The sequence below is a fragment of the Chanos chanos genome, chromosome 4 (assembly GCF_902362185.1).
Source record: "Chanos chanos chromosome 4, fChaCha1.1, whole genome shotgun sequence".
Lineage (NCBI taxonomy): Eukaryota > Metazoa > Chordata > Actinopteri > Gonorynchiformes > Chanidae > Chanos > Chanos chanos.
This window is the reverse complement of record NC_044498.1, coordinates 47,564,710-47,576,035: the sequence shown is the minus strand read 5'-3', so window position 1 is coordinate 47,576,035 and position 11,326 is coordinate 47,564,710.

The following is an 11,326-nucleotide window of genomic DNA, read 5'->3' as shown; positions in this document are numbered from 1 at the left end:
CTCTATCCTGTCAACTAACTATGTCCTTACTAATAATGAAAGTCTAATAGCGAAAGTCACACTGTGTCATAGTGTCGTTCAGCAAGCTTCACACTTCCATTATACTTACATGGCCATGCAGATCTGTGTTGAGCAGCATCACAGCGCAGGTCAATGTGTGTACACTATCTGAAACACACATGCAAATATGAGTTGGTTTCCAGGATCAGGAGAAGAGTGACACCCTGTGGTACAAAGAGGTATTGCAACTGTGCTTGCTATAATTTTGATACTATTCCATTCACAGGCCTACAGCTACACATAGCGAGCGTCTATTTACCTTCACTTGGTATAGCGTTAGGATTGCACTGTAGGTATCGTTTAGAGAAATGGGATAGCACACGTTCCCTCTCCTGCGTCTCTCCCATCAGAGCAAACTCTTTCAGGAAAACTCTAAATAGGAAAAGAGACACATTAGTTTAAACAGGACTTGTTGGTGAGGAGTTGTGAATTGAGTACTTGGCTGTCAGAAACATATGGTCGTTCAAAGCCGCAGTGGGTCTGAGAGTCTTACCGAAGCGCCTGATCCAAAGTCATCCCTGAGAAGTTAAAAAAAGTCAGATACTCCTCTGCCACCATTCGGCTGAATTCATTACTGTAGACGTACGAGGGGAGGTTTGAAGAGAAGGAAAAAGTGCAAAAGAAACAGAGGCAGATGATTAGTAATCATTTTTCCTGTTACAGTGTTTCTCAAACACGATTATCCATTTATGGAGAGTGACACAGCAAAACTGGAGGCGTTACGATACTCAGCTTCTCGTGCAACCTTTTCGTGACAATATTTCTCTATCAACAAACCCAGGTAGAACCAGTTATGACTTATTAGTTAGAACTTTGATCGGCAGACTTAGCACGTTAATCAACTGGGACCAGTCTGAACAGAGGTGAACCAGAAGGAAGTGAACGCAGACGCACTTCTTGCTAAGGTGGCGGGCCACGTCCGATTTCCTGAAACCGTCCAGTTTGTAGAGGCGCTTGGCGAGGCGTTTGGCTGCCTGCAGGTCGGCCTTGTTGCCATTGGAGATGACATCAGCGTTGCCAAGAGCCAATCGCTCGGCAACTTCAGGGTCTGACTCGGAAACCTGCCGAGACGGCCTCTCCCTGAAAGCAAAGAATTGTGGCTAATTATAATATGATATCTGCATGACTGACACACACGATATGCTTAAAGAACTGGAATCTAATAGGTGCCAATAAGCAAATATCTTATGCACCTACAGGCAGTATTTGATCCAATCTTAATGTGATCTTTTCCTGAATCTTAATGCAGTAATAATTTGATTTTGATATTAAATCTATTTTATAGCATCTAATGGTACAATTCTGTCCCATCTGTAAAGCTCCTGGAACCCTTATTAAATATGATGGTGGACCACCTCACTGCCACTGATCCCAAAATAGTCATTCCTCAATGTTGCACTTATCAGGTAAGGGGATATGCATAATCACACACACACACACACACACACACACACACACACACACACACACACACACACACACAGGTATACACACACACACACACACACATACATGTTTAATGTAAATTTGGCAGAAATGAGTGACTGAATTTGTTTATCCATTTCTATCTTTCCTCCTTGAACCTTTGAGGAGTTATTTATGGCTGTATACTGTAACAATACTCTATTTTTGACCGACATAAACTCACCGCCACCTGGGCACTTTCCCTTTCTATTCCTAGCTACTGTCAAATATATCAAAGTAAGTCTCCCATGAGTGACCCTCACTTAATCATTAGCCAAGCAGTATTCTGTGCAAACATTCAGGCAATATCAACTCCTCTCATTATGGATAAAAGCTGTAATAAACCATATCTAACAACTTTTGATGATAAAACCACAGGCAGTCCACAAATCGCAAACCTACCGACAAGGAAGTTTCATGAGTTTAACAGTTATATGAACTTAGCACAAAGCTCCTTACTTTGTTTTTGTAAGAAATACATATTGACCATTGGGTTGAAAAAAAAAAAAGATTTTTTTAATGTCTTTAGAAACTGAAAGTTTCTTTAGAAAGTGAAATGTTTCTCTCTGAGTCAGAGAGAATGTGTACACATACATGAAGTTGTGGAGGTGTCATTTTATTATGCTAATTCTGACACCATGATATCAGATAAGCACAGCACCAAAAATCAATGTTCCTACCTTCGAAACACCATGCTCTCCGAAAATCAGGTCAAAAGCTATCTCGCCCAAAGGTTCCTATCAACACCCCTCCATCCTAAAATCCAAAAAGACCCTGTCTGCAGAGAGACTACCCTTCAGCACTGACTGTTTGTTCCCACAGGCCCTTGCCATCATCTCTTCCCAACCGGATAGTCCACCACAAAAGAGGGGTGGAGACTGGGAGAAGAAGGAGGGAGAGCAGTTTGTTTGTTCTTGAAACAATGGGCGTGTGATCTTCTTTCCATAGAAGTAAAAGAAGGAAGAAAAACAGAGAACGTATCCTGCTAGGGCGTAGGCGACTGTCTTTAAGCGAAGGCACTGTCGGACACCGTCGGTCATTTGAAGGTTCACCATCGTGAGTTTAACCTCTTAACAGTGGCTTTGTGTGCTTTTGTAGACTGACGACCCAACTCTATATAATGCAGTATACACTATATATATATATATATAATACAATACATAATGTGTTTTATCTGTCACAAGCAGACACTGAGATGCATTTGCAACCCTGTAAGTTTATAATAAACGTAATTCATTTGCATGCCACAAGAGTGACGTCAAAACAGGTGATGACATACTTGATTGTGTTGGGTGGACAAATAAATTCCTTCTTTGTAACTAAACCTTTTCCATGGGACACATTCCAGAGTAACCTAAAACCGTTGCCACGGCGACAGGTAAAAAAAAAAAAAAACCTGGAGAGATTGCAGGACTGATATCTCACAGAGAGCAAACAAAAGACACAAAGGTGGCAGTGGACACCTGGACAGTGTTAGCTCTGTGCCTGCGCTGGTGCGTTCTCTAGTTCTGCTTTATCCGGCCCTGAAACCAGCTCTGACTTCCTGCAATCTGTTTTCCTAGTATATTAGGTAATGAAAGGTATCGTTAGTGACTCGGCAAATAAGTAACATCGGACGAAAAAAGGACCGCATGTGTGATGTCGATGATTAAATTTCCAATTCGAATTGCAGAGGAGTCTACATTTGGAAAGTATTAGCAATATAAGTTAGCTAAGTTAACATACATTACTAAGCTATGTTATTGTCCTTAAATGTACCACGGGACATTGCATTAAAATTCAAAGTGTTTGATTATCTCTGGCCTACATCTATGGGCAGCTTGCAAAATACTCGTTCAATATGTTTCATTAACAATTTGGATCATATTATTTACACTTCTGTTTCCACAGAGGCGAGCACCACAAGGCTAATTCCCAGCCCCCTGACTAAGCATGAGTGCTGATCTGATAAGACTCTGAAGTCTAACAGAACATTGGGCAGTGCATGTGAAATGCCTTGTACAGATAGTGTGTTCTCGTAATATCGATCATCCCTAACAGCTTTCTCATTCATTCTAGATTTCACTGAAACGTAATCAAAGTGCCACCTCTAAAATATAGAAGAGCTAAGAAAACCGCACATGACAGGTTGTGACAAAACAGTTGTCGAAACACGTAAAAACATATTTCAAACATGGTACTTGAAAGACTCTCCCTTCACCAAGACTTGAGACAAATCAGAGCCAGACCAGATCACAGTCAGAGTCAAAGCTGCTATACTCACCGGTATATAGCTTCATGAGGAGCATACAAGTAATGATCCTCTAAGGCCACGCCCCCCCAACAGAGCAGGTAACGAGCCATAACCACCAAAACCCTGCCTCCTTCACAGCCAACCTCGATGAGGCAAGGTGAGGTACCCCTGCCAATCAAAGCAGCGTTCCACGGCCCACATCAGGCCTGTCCCTCTGTGCCAGGAGTCTCGAGGAGTATGTCTGAGTCTACGGATATCATCGCGCATTTCAAAGCATCATTTGATATTCGTCCATTTGAAAAACTTCACGGAATAAGCTTTGAGTTTCGGCGTCCCAGTTTGCGGGCCTCCCTAATCTGCAGACACGGTCCTCCTTCGGCTTGGTGGTTCCTGTGCCCCTCCCTGTCCTCTAAATGTAGCTGGAAACTTTTACCGCTCCTCCACTACATTCTCCTCTCAAAGCATGTGTCGCTGGTTTGGCACAATCGCTCTTCATCTGTTCTCGCTCTCTGTTCACTCTGCCAGTCTGTCTTTCTCCCTTTTCTTCTCTCTCTCTCTCTCTCTCTCTCTCTCTCCTTCTCTACCGGCTGCTTTCCTTCTGCCTGCCTGCGTAAGTGCCTCCCAGTGAATAATCCTTGTCAGCTGGGCTATTTTCTGCTGCTGGATACGGTATGTATTTCCTTTCTCTATGCAACACTACTCCCCCCCCCCTCCCCACAAACCTCCTTCCAACCCTAAACACCACCTCCTAGCTGCCTGCTCTCTCTCTCCCTCTCCCTCTCTCTCTCTCTCTCATGCTTCCTTTCCTCTCTTTGTCTTACCCATTCAATCTTTTTTTTTTTTCTGAGGCTTTGTCTTAGTTTTTACCTCTATATGTAAGGCATTGTAAACCCATTATAAGCATAAACAAGGGCGTTGTTGTCACACCCATCACGGAGCTCCACACAAAATAAAACCCAAAAGTTCAGCAATTATTGCAATTATCTTTTAATAAATCCTGCAACTTCAGCAATTATTGCTATTATTGTGTAATCAAACTTAAAAGTTCAGCAATTATTGCAATTATTTTGCCCCTTTTGTCTCTCTTGTCCATTTAAGATCAAAACAAATTGCACACAAAGAAACATAACTTATGTTTACACCCAATTAGTTGTTTCCAGCTCACTTCCTTCAGTTTAAAATCCTGAAAATACAAAGCCCAGGAAGTTAATCTTCCATCACCATGGGAACCAAGTGTGTCTGGCTAAGCTCCCTGATCTGATTGGCTGCCTGACAGGAAAAGGAATGCTATGGAGAAGCCAGATGTCAAAATAGAGAGAGTGAGCCTTCAGCTGCTCTATGAATACATAGTTTGAACTAGACCAAATCTGAAGAATAGAGAAAACAAATACGCCCTCAAAAATATTTGACAGACATGAACCTCTCACATAAAAGCAATTTGTAAGTCTCAGTAAATTTAACTCAGTTTTCACAGCACTGAAACTCATCCACTGTGCTAGCTTTTGTTCATACTCAATAAAGAGCTCAAACCAGCACCATGCCATTTAAAACGCAAAACTGCTCATGTTGTTTTTAGTATGTCTTTAATATTATCAAACGAACGACATAATCCAAGTTGTAATTCTGTGATTAACATTCCCAGGCACGCACAAATTTATGCGTTTATGTTTTTAAGAACTTTTGACGAGCAGTTATTCAGTGACCTTATTTATAAGTTTTAAGAGTAATTCCAACAAGCAAAAATCCCTATGGAACGTTCCCACAAACAGCCAAGAGAATCAAACCGCACATCCTCTCGAAGACCCTTCACAAACATTTCCAAGGATATTCATACTAGGAAGTCATTATCGAGCACTGATAATGCTTTCACAAAAATGCGCAAGACTCAGATCCAACCTATGAATATCCATTGCTCTTAAAATGTACAGCCCGTTTTCAGTTAACAGTACTTTTTTTTTTTTAACATTTTTCTTGAACCTCAATGGTTCATGACTCAGACGGACATTTATATTAGGTTTTCATGAGAAATCCACTTTTGGCCAAACTTTCCACTTTTCAGACATCTATACAGTCATCTTTACAGTCACATCTTTTTTAATTATATTGGATTTGTACATTGTGCGCTATTAGTCTATTATTACTTTCGCATGTTTGTTCCATGTTCAGAGAGTATCTCATTTAAAACATACAAACTTTTTTTTTTTTTTTGTATGTTGCTTACCTCTGAGACGCCTTTGTTCCGGAGCCAGTTCTGTCGAGTATCTCTGAGTCCCTGTTGTCAGTAAAGATGCCATCGTCCCCAGACACGCTGCTTAGACTCTCCCCAGGCGGCACCTGCGTTGCTTCCGAAATGTTGGAGTCAGATACGCTGGGGGGTTCAGACTGGGCAAGGGGGGCAAAGCTGAGCTCAATAATCTGCCTGGCACTCTCACGTATCTGGGTCTGGATCTCCGGGGTGAGTGTTGGAAGGTCAAAAGTAAAGACGGGGGGAGTGTTAGACGTCAGGTCAACGCTGTCTAAGCTGGTGTAGGACGTCCCTTTGGCGCGGTGCGACTCCATGATGCTCTCAAAGTGCCGGCTGAAAGAATCGAGGCCGTCTGCAGAGGTCCTGCGAGGGCTTTCCACGGTGATGGGCGACTTCAGGGCCCCATGACTGTCTGACTGTCTCTCTGGAGGACTGAAAAATTCATATTAAAATTCAGATTAAAAAATACAGAAAATTCAACCCACATGTCATTAGTGACATCATTATAATCAGACCAATTGGAATAATAAAGTCATCGATGCCTCAATACTGTAACATTGAGAGGAAACTCGTCAAAACTTTCTCCCATTTTTTCCCTGTTATTCCTGTTACACCTGGGTTTTTGGGGAGTTTTTTCTTGCCCGTCATGAGGATTAAGTCAGGGGGTGCCGTCCTGTTTTGTTTGTTGTGGCATGTTAAGCCATTTGTGACAGTAAACAGTGATATTGGGCTCAAAAATAAACTTGAAAGTTGAAAACCAAACAGAAAAAAATCTTAAGTCACATCTGAACATAATTATATCTACATGAGTTCATACTATTTTTATTTGATGTTATAACCACATTTCTTTTAATAACATTTTACTCTTCCTATAAGTTACTGCAGTTATTGCATTGTTATGCATAGTTTCCACATTTGTACAATGTTCCTGCATATATCTAGTAGCTTTTAAAGTACTTTAAGTAAGAGTGAGACATTTGTCTCTATGTATGACAGCGTATGTACACCTGTGCTTTTTTGCTTATACATGCACAGGTGAGCGTGTAAAGTGTGTAAAGCCCATCTTACCCACGCAGTATACGGCTGAACACTTCATCTTCCTCCTGCGTGGCATGTTGCCTTTTCTTGTCTCCTTGCATTCTTACACTGGCCCAGCTCACAACCTCTTCGTCCTGTAGGTCCTCATCTTCCTCGCCCTCTGTGTGTGGACACACTGACCCCTCCAGTGGGCTACTGCTGCTGTTTCCAAAGGTGCCCATCACGCTACGGTTACTACCAAAGGCGGAGTCTACTTCCTCCTGCTCTGCAAGCATTACCTCGTCGATGTCCGTCTCTCTGTAGCAGCGCATGGGCACAGCATCCAGATCAGTTTCGGAATATTTGATGGTGCGTCTGATGATGCCACTCTTGGGAGACGCCCCGATTGTGGTGGAAGGAGAGGAGGTCACCACCTCTACCTCAATGTGCTGAATATTATGACTAGCTGGCCTCTGAGGTTCCTCTTTTAATCGTTCCTTTGATCGTTGTCTTCTCTGAACCATGGGCCTCAGAGGTAGAGAGGAAGGAGGAGTAGGTGTAGGAGATTTGCCAGATGAACCACTAGAGGGCGATGTGGACGCTTCCAGAGTGTCTTGAGAACATTTGGAAAACAAAGTATGCTATGAATACATTTGTTTTGATCTTGTAACCAACTCTCATACAATCCTTGTATAAACTGGAGTCTCACCTCATGTATCCTATAGGTTACATAATAGAGTATTAGACATTCCTGAATTTAAAATATGCAGATTCAGGCAATGATTTTATTTAAAGTAATGAGAATTTCAGAAAGAGTGCTTTAATTTGAGGGATATTTAAACTTAAAATGTTCTCATAAAAAATTAAAAGAGGACGATGAAAATACACTGGGCGTGACTGATTCACATTCAGATAGCTCACTTTATCATATTCAGTGTAATATTTTAGACTATGACAACACTTTTCGAAATGTGGACAAATAAACATGTAAACAATTGACTTACAGAAAAATTAAACTTAAAAAAAACCCCACAGACAAAAGTTATACAATGATGGGTGACTATTTAAATCTGTTTTACCTAAAATCATTTTAATTACATAATCATTATATATGGAACAAACAGCCACAGTTAGCTGTGTTTAACAGGGTTTAACAGTGACACCAAATCCTTAAGTCAAGTATTGGTGGCTCAGTTCCCACAGTTAACTGGATTACATGTCCAGTGTGAAGTGAACCATTTGTTTTTGAAGGAGGACCAGAACAAAAACAGAGATAATCTTAATTGAACGTGAGAGTATCTCTATGGACAGCGGAATTAAACATGGTACTGAACAAGAGGTTATAATGGACTACCTTTTGCTCCATGGTGGCTTTCAGAAGGGGTACCAAAAAGGAACTCCCATTTGGCACGAGCAATCTTCTGAGAATGCAAGGAAGGGCCAGGCAAGGACAACCCACTATCAGTCTACAACACACAGATGAATTAGATCAAGAAGCAAACAGGTAGCAAAAGAAGTGACTGAGTGAATGAATGGGAAGGATGTCTAGGAGGTAGGATGGAGGTATGAATCATACTGACAGACAGCTACCTGTATGTGTGAGGTATCATTCCCTGTGTCACCGCTTTTCTGGCTGGACTGACTGGATGTCTCTGGAGAGAGGCAGTCCCTGTCATGTTGGGTACTCTCGCCTAAGCTGCCTGTGACACCACTGGAACTGGGGGACAACCCCACAGCACTGTTTTGCTCTGCTTCTAGTATATTTTCAGCTCTAAGTTCCTTGTTCGTTCTGCGCTTGCTCTCACGAATCCCAGCTGGACCACCCTCTGCATGTTTCATTTCCTTTGATGACGCGACAGAAGATGCTCCTCTGCCAACGCTGATCTCCTTGTTTGAATTTTCCTTGTCTCGGGATGACTGTGTTTTTCTCCACTGCTGTTGTTGGAAGGTCCAACTCACAGGTGTGTCTGTGTTAAATCCCACATTAAATCTCTTGTGGCTATCTGGACTGTCCTTAAGGCCTCTGTCATAGCGTGTGTCATACTGTCGGCGCTCAAGGCCTGGGGAACGGTCGTCTCCCGTGTACTGTGGAGGTTGGTGACGGTGCAAGATTGGACTATCCTTCCTTGGCTCATCAGATCTCTCCAACTGTGGATCTCGGATGGAGGAGGAGGAGGAGGAGGAGGACATCTTTTCCGCACTATGTAGTCTGGCTAAGATAGCAGAGCATGTGCTCCCCCTTTGGGGTAAAGAAGAAGAGGACAGCCGACTATGCTCTTGTTTTGTCCAGTGGTGCTCTTGGTCTGAAGCACTACTTTCAGGGCATGTTTGTGCTGCACAGCTCTGGCTTTGGGAGACAGCATAGAATTGTGATTCTCTTGTGTGGTATCCTAACCTGGGACTGTCAGATCTGACAGTATCTGTGGATGAGGGGGTTGGAGATGGAGACCTCCTTGCCTCCATAAATACACTGGAGAGCATAGAGGCTTCTTCCGCTAGTTTACGAGCCATCTCGGGACTGTTGGCTGGTGAGATATTGGCTGGTGAGATACTATTTCTACCACTTGACTGATTTGCTCCCTCTTCAAGCTTATTTGGAGAGCTGGCCAGACTGAAATTGACTTTGTGGGGTGGACGTGGGCTTTCACTTGGGCCGTGGCAAAGTCTTTGGGAAGTTGAAGGTTGAATTATGGTTGGTATGTCATGCTGAATGTCTGTGGGCTTACAGGAAGGCAAAGCTGGGCCATGTTTATATGGTAGCCTTGGGCTATTATCCCCCTGCCACATTCGCTGGTTTGAAATCCCCTGGGCACGAGCAGGAGACGTGGTATAGTACGCTTGCCTGGCATGAGTGGACAGTTGGTCAGTGGCTGGGCTCCTGGGAAGACCATATGAAGCCTGACTATACTCAGGATCCAGAAGGTGTGTGTTGTTGGGCAAAGTCCTGGCACAGCGAGGTACCACTGGAGACCCGCCCCAGGACCGGCAACGACGTTGCTCACAGTACTGGTCACTTTGTCCTCTGTCAGGGCTGTTTGCTGCCACACGGCGTCTCAGCTGAGGGGAGCCAAACTCCTCCAATGCACGGTGGGTGGCCTCTCTAGCGATGGAGTCAAGTGTAGCCCTTCGGAGGTTTGGAAAACCCCTCTGCGTAGTTGCCTGTGAGGCCCCAGCTGGACAAGTTAGCTTTGAGCTGGAGTTGCCAGGAGATTCACAACTGTTGAACCACATTGGATCACTCAGTCTTTTCCTCAGGTGGGATGGCATGTATCGCTCCTCTACAGCTCTGTTGAAGGGATTCTCAGGCTCTCTTTGGCACATCAAGCTGCGAGAACGCTCCACCGATTTGATGCGAGCTTTTTCAATGTAGCTGAACGTGACTACTGAACGCTTTCCCTCCTCCTCTTCCCCTGAGACGTCGCAAGTCCTACGGCCTCCACTGGGTGTAGGCGGTGCAGTGAGATTTCCATACAAATGAGGATCCCTCCCGTACAAAGTCTCACTCTCTGAGGATCGGGCACGTACCAGATTGCTCCCCTGGGAACCTGACTGAAGGATGGAGAGCAACTGGCCGATCTCATCGTAAGGCAAACTCTGTCTGTGCCGGGCTGGCGGCTGTCTTGCATCGTCTCCCCGATTAAGCTGGAAGCTGACAGAATGTCTGGACGGAGACTTGTTCGAGGACAGGCTCTGAGTGCTGCCTTTATGCAGGGTACCTGAGACAGGCGTAGATCCACGCGAGGAGAGACCGGTACCGTGCTGAGTTTGTGGAAGGATGTCCGGGCCATGCAACATTAAGGCATCTGTCCCGTCCAAATCTCTTCCAAGTTCTTTTCCATCCTCATCTGCAACAGATCTCACTTCAACATACAAGTGAAGGATCTTTCCTGACTGAGACATGATCCCTTGGAAAACCTAAGAGGGAATTTCCAGCCTCCAACTTCTGTGTCTTTTATAGATTTAGCAATTCCATTACATCTGGTTTTGCTGTTAAAGTTGTTGTTTCAGACATCTTCCTTGGTCCAAAATGGTGCTGCTGATTTCCCTCAAGAAGATGTTGAAGGAACAGAGTGGTCTTCTGTTCATCGCTAACAACATTTATCAAGGGGGAAAAAGAGGGAAGAAAAGTTTATTTAGAGCCATGTCAGAGCCATATTTACAAGTTTGGGCTTCCTTGCTCCATATGTCTATAACAGGCAATCAAATGAATTATCTTAGGTCTTAGAAATAGTATGGTTGAGGAAATGGTAAGCAGAGTGTAAGTCCCCTGTTCTCTCCAATTCACCTTATTAATGAGTATCTGTTGA